This window comes from Macrotis lagotis, chromosome 4 (genome assembly GCF_037893015.1).
Source record: "Macrotis lagotis isolate mMagLag1 chromosome 4, bilby.v1.9.chrom.fasta, whole genome shotgun sequence".
NCBI classification, from domain to species: Eukaryota; Metazoa; Chordata; class Mammalia; order Peramelemorphia; family Peramelidae; genus Macrotis; species Macrotis lagotis.
In genome coordinates, this window is record NC_133661.1 from 116912066 (window position 1) to 116927193 (window position 15128).

The following is a 15128-nucleotide window of genomic DNA, read 5'->3' on the forward strand; positions in this document are numbered from 1 at the left end:
AAAAATCCTTTTCTAATCATTTTCTTGCACTCAACTTAGTCCTAACATGATAATGTTGAATAATAGGGCCAGGTTCAGAAACAACAGGAGCTATGCAGGACTCATCCTTAGAAACATAGATGAACCACCTGGAGTAATCTGGACTGGTCTGTTCCCATGTTTTTATGACATTGTGCACCTTGCAACTGATGGTAGGAGACAGTCAATTCTATGTAACTCTTGTGATATTATCAGTAGATATCAATTAATGTTGCTGGTTATTTTAATTCTGTTCAGAGGCAAACATTAAGGAAAACTTAAAGAAAAATGTAACTTGGTGTCACATTGACATGATGTTTCTTTTGGTGGTGAACACTTTCTAGTCTTTAAATAACCACTGAACATCTCAATACTTCTTCCACAAACATAATAAAATATGAGATAAATTAGTGTATGTAAGTTGATAAGGAAGTGACTTTTATCTATTGTGCTAATGTTACAAAAATTATAGATGCTTTGAATGTTGCTGACAAGAGAGAGGACACTGAAAGAAGTTATTCCATGTCTTATTGTCTATGATAGTTATTAAAAGTATCAAATTAGAGAGAATAATGAATGACTACCCCAATCCCAGGTGGGGAAGTCCATTACCCAGTAACTCTAAAACTCCTTAAATTCTGATCATTCTTTTCTTGACTGTCTTTTGCCTCTGTCATATTGTACCATGTATCATATATGTGTATATGTACATACAATCTTCTCCACCCACTCATCCTGTATACTAGACATTGGACTATAATCTCCTTGAGGGTAGGAATTGTCATTTTTAAAAATTGTGTGTTCAATATGACATATTCTTGTATATAGGAGACACCTACTCAGTGTTTGTTGAACTGAAAATATTGTCAAGGGTGCAACTTTAGCTGATTTTGTGGCAGGTTCATCACCAAAAATCTTTCAATGACCCCTGTGTCCAAAGTCTTTAGGCCTATTCATAGAACAATACAGTAAACTTCTGTAGGGAATATAAACTTAGACACAGAATAAAATCCACCAGAAAGAGTAGCCACCTGTAGATAAACTCCTCTATTGTGACGAGGTTTCATTAGGATTCTTTTCTATGTCCTTCAGACAATCCAAATTGTCTTAGCAAGTATTATGTACCAGTCTTTAATATGAACCAAGAAGTTCTACTTTCTCTAGTTTTTCTATGCCAACTGGTGGCTGAAAGTCTCAGCATGAGAGAGAGTCTGGGGTTCTCACTGGTGCTCCTGCTACCTTCTTCAGTTCAACTGCAGAAAACTACCCTTTAAAGAGGGTAAATGCAGCTTCAATGTTTAATTCAACAAAAATATTTTGTGAAATAACAGAAAAATAGCTGTGTTATGCTGACCAGGAGTTTATAGATGTGCCCCAGGCTAGAAGCTTGCCAGAACTACATGCTCATCTGGGAATATTTAAAAGGAAGCATAGAAGTGGACATGAGGTCACCTGAGTGAAGTTCTGATCCTTTTGAGATGAACAGAGAGGAGAAAATGGCAACCTACTAGTATATTTTTTTCTGCCACAAACAGGATTAGAAGACATAGTCCATTTATGATTTGTAGGGGAAAGCATTCCCTTACATTTGAAGAGAAATGAATGAAATTAATTCATCTGAAATGTTCTTGGGAAAGATAAAAGATAGAAGCTGTTGTGGCTAAAGATCTGTGCTGAATGCAATCCATCTATGGCACCTTTGCTACTTGAGGGAATTTAGAGTTATTTTCTGAGTATTTGTATTACCAGACTGGGCTCTGACATACTAGGAAGTTTTATTGAGTGAAAAAGTCCCAAGATGAATACCTCACCAGTCACCCTGATAGAATCTATAGGTTTGGAGACTTAGATCCAGGGTGTTTTAGATTTTTTTAAGTCCTGACTGCTAAATGAGGTAGAGGTGGTGTGGTGAATTGTTGCCTGGTTGGAAGAAGATTGCACAGGATATATATATATATATATATATATATATATATATATATATATATATATATATATATATATATATATACATATAAATTCTGAGTTCATTGAAGCACACTATCAGTGATGTAGTGAAGAGTAGAAGCCCATAGGATGGGGGATGGAATCATAAAATTTGATTGGAAGCCACATATATAAACCCTAGATTTACCTCCCAAGGATTTCATGAGGATCAAATGAAATAATAATTGTAAAATACTTAGCACTAGCATGTGCTATATAAGTGTTGTTGTTGTTGTTGTCATCATTGCTACCCCAGCCAGAAGCTAAATAAACCACAAAATTTCAAACTAGCATTACAATTAAAACCTTAAGGTTTTCTAGTTGTGTTCACTAGAGGGATACATTAAGTGAAAAGACTATTGGATCCACAAATTCATAAGAATACCAGTCATTCCTCAATTGAAAAATGATCAAAGGATATGAGCAGGAGGTTTTCAGATGAAGAAATTAAAACTATCTATAGCCCATATGAAAAAAATGCTCTAAATCATTATTGATTAGAGAATTGTAAATTAAAATAACAGATCATGCCTATCAGATTGGCCAATAAAACAAAGAAGGGAGAAGATGTGGGAAAACCAGGACTCTAAAGCACTATTAGTAGAGTTGTGAACTGATCCAACCATTTGGGAGAGCTATTTGGAACTATACCCAAAGGGCAATAAAACTGTACATGCCATTTGATCTAATAATGCTACAACTAGAGGAAAAATAAGAAAGGAAAAGGATAGGAGAAAAAAGAGAGGGGAAGGGGAAGTTGTAGGTGATAGAAGAGAGGGAAAATTGTGGGAGGGAGTAATCAGATACAATACAATTTTATTGTGTTTGTTTTCAAACATTTTATTTTTCTGATTATAAGTAAAAATTGAAGGGATGCCCATCAATTAGGGAATTACTGAACAAGTTGTAGTATATGATGGAATACTAGTGTTCTGAAATAAATGACAAGTGGGATACTTTGAAGAACAACCTGGAAATACACGATCTAATTCAAAGTGAAGTGAGCAGAACCAGGAGAACATTATACACAAGAACAGCAATATTGAGAATAATTTGGCTATTATCACCAATAACATAATCCAAGGCAACTCTGAAGGAATTCTGATGAAAAATGCCACTTATCTCCAGAGAAAGGACTGATAGAGTCTGAATGTAGATCAAATCATACTTTTTTCAAACTTTATTTTTTCTTGAGTTGGGTAGTGGTGTCTGTGTTTTCTTTAACAACATGACTAATATGGAAATGTGTTTTAATTGACTGCACATGTATAAACTATGTCAAATTGCTTACCTTCTCAATGATTCAGGGGGAGAGGGAGGAAGAGATTTGGGTCTCAAATTTTTTTAAATGAGTGTTTAAAATTGCTTTTACTTATAATCAGAAAATAAAATGTTTGAAAACAAAATTTATTTTTTTTGTCAATTCAAGCAACTTTATTTTTTATCTTTTTTCTATTGCAAATTTTTTGCACATTACTACAATAGACTTGTAAAAATAAACATAATCCCCCCCCGAAAAAAGAGAAACCTCAAGAAAAATAAAGTGAGAAAAAAATGTGCTTCAGTCCTCATTCAGATACTATCAGCCCCATCTCTGGGATGCACAGCATTCCCCATCATAAATCCATCACAGAAATTGCTTCAATTTTTTCCCATGGTTGCTATTATTAGCTGTATTTACCTTCATCCTATTCTCCCACATCCATTTATTCTATTCTCTCTCTCCTTTCATTCTGTACCTCCTCAAAATTGTATTATATCTGATTACTCTCTCCCACAATCTTCACTCTCATCTATCACCTATCCTCCCCCTCTCCTTTTTCTCCCATCCCTTTCCTTTCTTATTTTCCTCTAGGATAAGATATATTTCTACACTCAGTTGAGTATGTGCATTATTTCTTCTCTGAGTCACTTTTGATGAGAGTGAAGACTCACTCACTCCCCCTTACTTTCCCCTTTTTCCACTCCATTGCAAAAGTTTTTTCTTGCCTCTTTTGTGTAAAATAACTTAGCCCTTTCTGCCTCTCCTTTCTTTTTCTTGCAGTACATTCCTTTCTTGACCTTTAACTCCATCTTTATAATATACTGTCATATTCAGCTCCGCCCTGTGTCTTATCTATATATGCTCTTTCTCACTACCCTAATCAATGGGTTCACATGAGTTATCAGTGTTATCTTCACATGCAGCAATACAAGCAGTTCATCATCATTAAATCCCTCATGACTTGCCCTTCCCATCCATCTTCTCTATGCTTCAATGAGTCCTGCACTTGAATTGCACTGTTCAGCTCTGGCTGTTTCATCAGCAAAGTTTGAACGTCCTCTTTTCCATTGAATGTTCATCTTTTTCCCTTGAAAGAATATGTTCAATTTTGCTGATAATTGCTTCTCGGTTGTAATTCAAGCTCTTTGCCTTCCAGAATATCATAATCCAAGTCCCACAAATCCTTAATAGTAATACTGCTAAATCCTGTTTTATCCTGATTGGAGCTCCATGATATTTGAATTGTTTCTTTCTTACTGCTTGTAATATTTTCAACTTGATTTGGGAGTTCTAGAATTTGTCTATAATATTCCTGGTAGTTTTCATTTGGGGGAGCTCTTTTAGGAGGTGGTTGGTGTATTCCCTCAATTTCTATTTTATCCTTTGCTTCTAGGATATTAGGGTAGTTTTCCCGTATTATTTCTTGGAAAAATGAAGTTGAGGTTCTTTTCCTGGTCATGACTTTCAGGTAGTCCAATAATTTTGAAATTATCTTTCCTGGATCTGCTTTCCAGGTCAGTTTTTTTTTTCAATGAGATAGTTTACTTTTTATCTTAGTTTTTCACTCATTTACTTTTTGTTTTATTATTTCTTGATTTCTCACAAAATGATCAGCTTCCCTTAGCTCCATTTTACATTTGAAGAAATTATTTTCTTCAGAGAGCTTTTGTATATCCTTTTCCATCTGGCCAATTCTGCTTTTTTAAGACATTCTTCTCCTCATTGGCATTTTTGGATGAGTTTTTCCATTTGACCTAAACTGGCATTTAAAACATTTTCTTCAGAAATGACCAGAGATGAACAGTGCAACTTCAAGGGCAGGACTCATGGAAGCATAGAGAGGATGGACTGGAAGGGCAAGTCATGAGGGATTTAATGATGTTAAACTGCTTGTAATCCTGCATATGAAGATGATAATTATAACTCATGTAAACCTTCTCATTTATTAGGGTAGTTAGAAAGAGCATATATAGACAAGGCCCAGGAGGTAAAATATTTCTTTCAATATTGTTTTGTATCTCCTTCACCAAGTTGCTGACTTGGTTTTCATGATTTTCATGCATTGCTCTCATTTCTCTTCCCAATTTTTCTTCTACCTCCCTTACTTGATTTTCAAAATCTTTTTTGAGCTCTTCCATAACTGAGACAAGTTCATATTTTTCTTGGAGGCTTTGGTTACAGGAGCTTTGACTTTGTTATCTTCTGAGTGTATATTTTGATCCTCCATAGGACCAAAGCAATTGTCTAGGGTCAGATTTTTTTTCTTTGTTTGCTCATTTCCCCAGTCTATGAATTTATTTTAACTCTTTGTTAAGATGGGTCTCTGCTTCCAAAGTAGAAGACACACTTTCCCAAGCTTTTGAGGGTTTTTTCAGCTGTTTTCAGGGACACCCCCAGGAATCTCAATTCCTTAAATGTTTTAGGAGAGGCTATGACTACTTTCCTGGCCTGTGCTCTGGTCTGTGGAAAACCACAATCACTCCCTTCTTCCCTGTAGCTGTAAGGAAGGTCTCTCTGCTATGTCAGTAAAGCTCCTTTTCCTAAGATTGGTGCCCAGTCTGTGACCTGGATCTGAGTATGGTCAAGGAAACAGAATTCTGCCTCAAAGATAGCAAAGAGACCTCTGCAGTCTCTCCTGATCCCCTTACCATCCATTGACTGAGTACTCTGGAAGTAGCTGTGGGGTGGCTCCCTGTTGGGAGGCTCCCCAGGCCTGCTCCTGGCTTCTGGGGTCAAGTCTGCTGGATTGGGACCTATGCTGGACTGGGGCCTATGTTGGACTGGGTTCTGCACTCACTCTGGTGTGGCAAAGTTTTCCTGCTGATTTTCTAAGTTGTCCTAGGCAATTCCTGGCCTGAGAAGTCTAAAAAACCACCCTGATGCCATGGACCCAGTCACCCCTAGGGACCCAGGTGCCCCATGGGTTGTTTCTGGATGGTTGGAGCCCATTTGCTCTGACTCAGTCAACACCATGACCTGGGTTACACTGTGACCCTTTCTAACCACAGTGTTAGACCCTTTGCAGTATCTTCCAAGTTGTCTTAGGCTGAAAAATTGTTTCACTCAGTCTTTCTGTGGGTTATGCCATTCTACAATTTAGTTAAAGTCATTATTTAAAGGTATTTGGAGTGATCTGGGGGAGACCTCCCCTGATTTCCTGCTTTTACTCTGCCATCTTGACTCTGTCCTTCTGAAAACAAAATAAAAAAAAGACTATTAGACCTTGATTTAGAGACACCTGAATTTGAATCCTAGCTATATGTTGCAGTGGATAGAGTGCTGGACCTGGGTTCCAAGTCTGGCCTCAGACATGAATTAGTTTATGACCCTGAGAAAGTTATTTAATCTCTTTTCCTCATCTGTAAAAGGGAAATAACAATAGTATCTTCTTTTCAGGATTATTGCAAGAATAAAATATGATAACATTTGTCAAACATTTTACAAACATTAAAATAGGATATAAATGCCACCTAGATATAACAATTATCAGGAGCTTCAGCAAATCAACTTCCCCAAGTCTCCATATCCTAATATAACAAATGTGAATTATTATAGCTGAATTGTCTACTTCATATAATTATTGTGAAAAATTGCTTGCCTTATCAATAATGGGGGGGAAGAGAGGAAGAGAGGAAGAGAGAGAATTTGGTACTCAAAATCTTTTTAAAATGAATGTTAAAAATTGCTTTCACATATAATTAGAAAAATTAAATATTTGAAAACAAAAATAAAATTTAAATTTGTAAATGTCAGATATCATAATAAAATTCTAACTATACTAATAACATTCTTTATCCTATCATCCAATCTACTTTTCCCTACCCTCTTCTCCCAGTGCTTTTTTTCATTCCTATTATTTTTACTTGATAATCAAGTTACAATCCACATCCTATCCAACTTAATTATTATCTCTCATCTTCCCAATACTATCTACTTCAGCTTACTGCCTTCCTGTAGACCTTTCTATTGGTTTCTTCCATTGTTCTCTTTGGAAGTGTTCTCTTATAAATAATCACTCTCATATTATTGGACTTTTTTTTTAGATACTACTTCTTAATTGAAGCCCACATTTCCCCTGATAACATCATATCATTTTCCAACAGTTACTGCTCCTTTTTTCACTCTCCTAAGCAATCAAGTTGGAAGAGATCTTAGGAATGTACCTGTTCCATAACTTAAGGCATATCTGTATGTATTTCTTGAAATTGAGAAAGAGTCCAGATGACTCAAAAGACTACTCCTGAGTCACTGAAGCCTCCCTTTCTGTCTTACCATCTTGAATACTAGGACACAGCTCTGGAACTATAGAGGAGAGTATAAACTATATCCTAAAGTGCATTGGAATGGGAAACTCTCCTTTTTGTTGGAAATGAATATCATGAATATCATGAATATCCCTTCATGAGAGGAGGAGGAGTTGGTGGGAGGGAGAAATGGGAAGATGGTGGAGGCCAGTCCCATTTCAAGTTGCTGGAGAAAAAGACTCTGAGAAAAAGTCAACATGAGTGAAGCTGAACATGTCTATCATGTTCTTTTCCCCTGTTTGTTACCCTAGACACTTTGGGGACTTTCCTCTTGGGTGAGATCTTTGATAATAAAAAATTGATTGGGTCACTCAAACAATTAATCGAGAAATAATCATGAATCAAATGCTTTATGCCAGATACTGGATCAGGCATTGAGGATACAAGAATGAAAATGAAACAATCCCTCTTCTCAAAGAACTTCCCTTCTATTAGAGGAAACAATAGTATCCATAAAATCAATAATTACACATATGCAAAATAATGAGTGATCATTTCAGGGAATGAGGCATAACTTAGGAAGTGGGGCCAGCATTCTTTGCTACCCACTGCTACTTCCAGATAATCTTTTTCTTCCACCATCACATATAGTGAATGTTTTTTAAATGCTTCTTGATTAATTGATATCCAAGTCATATCTTTACTGTTGTCTTTTTACTATCAGATATCTTCCAATATTTCTTAATGCTTTTAGGACCTTTATCACTATTGAAATTTATCCCTTTCCATTTTATTGATAAATTTGATCCCACACTAACTTCACAGTTCCTCAACTTTCTTGATTTTCAGTAATCTTTGTCTGCTTTCACTTGAACTACCCACATAACTATCCCGAATGGCCAGCTCTCAGTCTCTAAAATTATGAAATCTTAAAATATCCTTTGTGACTTTGATTCCTTGCCTTTCATGACTTCCACTTCTTCACCATTACTGAACTTGCTTTTTAGCCTTATCATAATCTCATTGCTTTGCTCTTCCCTAATCTTCCAGTTATCCACAGAATTATTACTGGTATTTATATAGAATTTTCATGCTTTTCACAAATTACAGCATTTGAGCCTCCCAACATCCTCATAAGTTGGGTTCTACAGGTTTTATCTCCATTTTACAGATATGGTAATTAAAAGAATAGGGAGAGAAATTATTTGCTTAAGAACATACAGTCAGTAATTATCAGAAGCAGAGTTTGAATTCATCTCTCCCTCATTCTAGATGTATTACTCTATCCACTACACATGATAAGGCTATAAATGCTGAAAGGACCTTCAAATTTACCTTGTCCAATTGATACCATCATTATAGTTCTAACTTCAGTTGCTTCCCTTTCAATCTGGCTAGGCATTTCAACTGTGTAATCACTACTATAAGGATTTCTTTGCCTCTATAATATCTACCATTGTAGAAATGCTCATTTCACATATATGGATTTTGGCAGTGGTAATGAAGAAACCCAATTACATGGTTCAGTGGATAGAACACTAGACCTGGAGTCAAGAAGATTTGGGTTCACATCTAGTCTCAGACACTTACTATGCAACCCTAGGCAAGTCACTTAATCTCTCTTTGCCTTAATCCACTGGAGAAGGAGATAGCTTTCACTCCAGTATATTTGCCAAGAAAATCCCATGGACAGAATGATACACAGGGTCATAAAGAGTTGAGGACAATTGAAAAAGAACAATGAGGGGAAGGCTTCAAAGATACACTATTGGACATGTTTACCAGGACTCTATAGCTAGTTTCATCATTGCCTCATGCTTATGAATTCATGACCAGCTGTAGTAGATTCCTTAATGCTATTTTTTACCTGTAGAAGCATACAGATTAACCTTCCCCAATCAAAAGAATTATGTCTTTTCTAGGTACATATGCACAGAATTATTTCTCCCGGACCCCAGCTGGCAGTGGCATGAACCCACAGGGAGACACCTAAAACTCACACAAATGAAAATTTAGGAAAGATATTCCCAGATGGCTGTAGTTAATAAGAATTCTCTGGAGTCGTAGCTTTGAACAACTTTTAGACTGGGCAAATGCACAGCAGCACTGCTGCAAATTATTCTCTCTAGCATATAAAAGAGTACATTTCTTATTAATAAATAACTCACTAGCAAAACAACTAACTCTTGGTGAGATTTTCATATATGCTTGCATGGATGTCATTGAGTGGATTCTAAGGAGAGAAACAATGAGTGAAACTTTGAAAGAAAGTGACAACAGCTGCTAAAAAGAAATGCTGTACATAAAAGACAGTTCAAAATTATTTTTTACATGTAATAGGGGAAAATAAAATATTAACTAAATAATTTTTAAAAATAATAAAATATTTTGATTTACTAAATAAAAAACAGTTCAGTAAATATAGATTTAGATCTGGAAGAATCCTGATGTTTTCTAGTCCAATCTGCTAATTTCTTAAATGAGGAAACTGAATCACAGAGAGGTAATGCAATTTCCCCAAAGTCATATACAGAGAACTGAATTATATCCTCTGACTCAAAACTGAGCTCTCTTTACTACACCTTTTAGCTTGTTTTCTATCTATGCTTTTCTATTCTCTTTCTGTCTTTGTTAATCTCAACTATGCATAATTCCTACTGTCTATTTTCTCTGTTTCAGTTCCCAGGTTACTGAGTATTATTAGAGAAAGTCACAGCACCATGCTGATTTGGTTGACAAAATAATCAAGCTATGTAAACTAAACTCAGTCCTTACTTTATCTCTTCTTGACTTCCTATCACATCCCCTATAATAATTATTTCAAATCTTTCCAACCCCTCAAACTCTGAACCCAATCTTCATCTCTCCCTCTCATAGAAAATTACCTAATTTTTATTTTAATGAGAAATCAAGGCCATTTTATATGAGCTATGGTCAATTAGGATTGGGACCAGTATATTGTCCTTAGATTTGTGCAGTTTTTTAAGTTCACACTTTAGCTTATGCTATTTTCTGTGTTCTTCCCATCTCACCTATATTCTATATATTTTTAAAATCCTGCTCATCCTGCAAAATTCATCACAAATGTCATATCTTTTTGAAGATCTTCCAATCAGCAAAAATTAATTTTTTTTTTATTCTGGCCTTGAATTCTTTTTTAAAACTTATAACCTCAGTGCATCTGCATTATAGTTATGATACAGTGTATATATATTTACTTGTGTTGAGCTTCCTCTCCTAAAATGTAAATTCCACGGGGACAAAAAAACGCAAGAATTCTTGCCCTTGGGGAGTTTCCATTTTATCAGGGGAGGTGATGTGAATACAGATAAATGTATAAAAATAAATACAAGAAAATTTTTGAGGAGAGAAGAAAGATGGGAATGTTGGGAAAGCTATTTTATTCACCTGCCTTTGGAGCATTTCAAACTGATTGTTCCATGACCATCTCAGCTTCATGTCTCGAACAGAACAGATTTCCCCCAGTCCTACTCCTCCAATAAACTGCCCTGTTATTGTTGAGGGCACCATCATCTTCTCAGTCACCCAGTTTCATAATTTCATTATCTTCATCAACTCCTCACCCTCACTAGTCCCACATATCTCACCATTGTCCAATTTTGTAAAAATATTTTCTCTACCACATCTCTCAGATAAATTTCCTTTTTTCCACTCACAGAGCCATCACTTTAGTTCAGGATTTTATTTCCTCACTCCTAAATTACTGTGATAACCTTCAAATCCAACTCCTTTCCTCAAGTTTTTCCTTACTCCAAACCATCTGTCACACAGCTGCCATATAAATATAAATATATTAAAATATAGATCTGGCCATGTCAACCCATACTCAATAAATTCCTAATGGCTCTTTAGGATCAAATGCGAATTTTGACATTTAAAGATCTTTATGATCTGTCCTTCCAGCCTTTTTACACAATAGTCTCTTCCATTCTTTGATCCAGTCATAGTTTGGGAAGTAGGGGGAGGGGAGGAGCAGAGGGAAGTATTGTTTGTTTTTTTTTACTATTCTTCACACTTCACACTCCAATTCTCCTCTTCATATATTTGTACTAATTTTCTTCCCTACCTGGAATGCTGCTCTTACTCACTCTGTTTTGTAGTAACCCTGATTCTCTTCAAGACACAGCTCTGCTAGCACCATCTTCTGCACAAAATTCTTTCTGATTAACCCACCTCTCTACCTCTCAGTCTCTTCCCTGCCTAAGAGTAGCATCTATCTATACTTGTGTGTGTGTGTGTGTGTGTGTGTGTGTGTGTGTGTGTACACAGATTACTAGCTGTGTGACCTTAGGCAAGTCAACTAACCCAGATTGCCTCATAACCAGTCTATCTCCAGTCATCCTGATTCATATGTGACCATTGGATTCAGATGGCTCTGGTGGAGAAAGTGAGGCTGGTGACTTAGCACAATACTCCCTCACTCAAATCTAATTCATGTGCTTGCCATGGTATTATATCCCTGATGTCTTGGTCTTCTTTGAGAATGAAGGACAAACATCACCAATCTTGTATTTTTATAGTTTTATTATATTATATCTCCTTCATTGAATACAAGGTTGTTTTTTTTTTTGGCAAGGCAGTGGAGTTAAGTGACTTGCCCAAGGTCTCAAAGCTAGATAATCATTATGAAGTATCTGAGGTCAAAATGAACTCAGGTCCTCCTGACTACTGGGCTGGTTTCTATTCACTGTGCCATCTATCTACCCCCTGAATGCAAATTTCTTAAGGGTAGAAATTGATATTACTTTTTTTTTTATCTGAAGGCTTTGGCACATAGTAAGTATTTAATAAACTCTTGCTGGTTGGTTGATTGATTGATTTATGACCTCATCACAGCCCTTAAATTTCCTTCCCTTTAGCTTGAACTCTCTTTCATGACAAAGAAAAATAATTAAGGAAAAATATTTGCTGTAATACCTGTATACACCAATGTACACAACATGCTTTTCTCTAGTATGGGGGGGAGGGGGAACTGTGAATGTAGAAAAAGAAAGAAATGGAGTAGAAAGGACAAAAATAAAGATGCAAAAGAAAATAATTATTGGAGTGCCATTCCCACAAAGGAAGGAGAATTTAAAAAGAGCAACCAATGATAGTATAAAGCCATAGCAACTAAACAACATGATCTTTCCTTTAATTATTGCCAAACCGCAACTCACTAACATATTTGTAAATCATTTGTTTTGCCATTTTCAAGTAATATATTTTGTAATAGTATTTTTTTGATTATGCATTGTATTGGGGGAGTATTTTATTTCAAAACAAAATGTATCCATGTATTTGAAAAAGAGATAGGGTGAAAAAATTGATATGGACAGGAAGATCAATGAAGGCACTCATTTGTTGCCTCATTCATTCAAAAATCACTTAAGTACTTGCTATTGGCTGCTAAGAGAAATTTAAATTTCTTTGCCAGGCATTCAAAGATCTCCACAATCTAGTGCCATCTTACTTCTGACACATCTTATCTAATTCTATTTCACGAAATCTATTTTCCAATCAACTGGATGACTCATTGTTTCCTGAAAATAGTTCTCATTTTTCATTCTTTCTTCCCTTTGCCTTTGATGTTCTTTATTCCTGAATATTCCTACTTTTCCCTTTGCAGAGTTAATTCTTACTTATCCTTTAAAGAAAAATTCAAATTCAACCCTATTCATGAAGAGTTCCTTTATTTCCCCTTGTTGGTAATACATGACCTCTTCCTTTCTCTTCCTCCACCCCCTCCCCCTAAACACTAGGACTTCATGTAATACTTTGCTTAAACTTCTCTTATAAATGGAACACTGTTGCCAAAATGGATGTAGAATTTCTAGGTTATATTTCTCCAGTGACTGCTTTAGTGAGATACCTCCCAGACTGAGTAAAGTGCAACCAGTGGCGATGATGGAGCCTTCAGAATGGCCTAATTAGAGGGAATGATTTGTGGGGTGGCAATAACATAGGACACCATAACCTCTGTTGTATGTTGCATAAAGGCTAATTTGGAAAGTGAAAGGGAAGGGGAACAAATGGCTATGGAGCAGGATAGCAGCTGTTGTTCATCCCTTCTCTAGCCCCAGTTTATAGACATTGAGAATTTTTTTGTATCTCTCCCTTCTGAACTGTGGCAGTGTGGTGAAGCCAGTCAGATAGCTCAGCTGAACACAGCCAAGGAGAGGGGGATTTCTGAAATCCCTGATGGCCAGTTCTGTGTGAAGTCATGGCCCAAAGTTTTAGGGATTATCTATTAGACAAGCACACTCTCCAATTCAGTAATACTTCTAGAAAATGCCAAAATTGATTAGAGAAATTCTTCAGAGCAGTTAAGTGGCGCAGAGGAGCCACTAGGTGGTGGAGTGGGTACAGCACCTGCCCCGGAGTCAGGAGGACTGAGTTCAAATTCAACCTCAGACACAAGATACTTACTAGCTGTGTGACCTTGGGCAAGTCACTTAGCTCTTTGCCCCATCAAAACAACAACAACAACAACAAACCAGAGGCAGAAAAAAGAAATCCTTCATTTGAGAGCCTAATAAGAAGTCAATGAGTTTCATGATTTCTGTTGTTTGTAACAAGAGTCAAGAAAAGAAGCTTTACTCTGAGATAAGAATTGAGATTCGTTGCTATTTCTATTCTTCTGCCTGCTTCTGACATTATCATGCTACCATTAAGTGGTCCAACTCATTTGTCAATAGGATCTAATAGGAAATAAAGATTTCTCTGTAAACGGGGGTGGAACTAATGAGAGTTTGAATTCAAGAGTAACAACAGGGAGTTTATTCTCAAAGTATTTTTTTAAATGTGGATTTTATTTTTAAAAGTCTCATTAAATACTTCATTCTAGGAAGTCCTTTGACTTTCAAATATTTTTCAGTGTTCTGAAGCAGTGAATAGAGTACTGGATGTGGAGTCAGGAAAACCAAAGTTCAAGTCTAGCTTCAGATACTTAGTTGTGTGACTCCTGGACAGTCATTAAATCCCTCAGTCTCAGTTGCTTTATCAGTAAAATGAGGGTAATAAAAGTATCTATTCTATGGGGTTGTTGTAAAGAACAAAGTAGAAGTTCTACATAAAAGTATTTTTCATTTCTTAAAGTACCCTATACCTCCTTTGCAAAATGGGATCATAAACAATGTTATATTCCAGGGTTGTAGGAAGAATAAAATGAGATAATATTTGAAAAGTGTTTTCCAGACCTTAAAGCATTACATGAATGCTCTTATTGTTGTTGTAGTTGTTGCTTTTATTATTGTCCTAATTTGAAGATATTTCCCTTTGTCATTGCAAGATCCAAGGAAGATTTTTCCATTCCCCAATTTTCTCTAGACTATAATTGACAAGTCAAAGATTTTTGTTGTTTCCCACTGGAACTCTTTCTAGAATGAAGCTATTGCTATTTCACTAGACCCCAGTGATGAGTTCAATTCAAATCTGATGTATATAATACTTTAAATGTGATTCATCATGTTACATAGCTATGTGATTAAGTATTGACATTGTTGCCCTGCTGTAACATTTTATAATGATGCCTGGAGCTCTAAAAGTACAAAGGATTTCTCATCCTTGGAAAGCTAGTGCTTAGTAGCAGGACAGGATCCCAGTTACTGATGAAT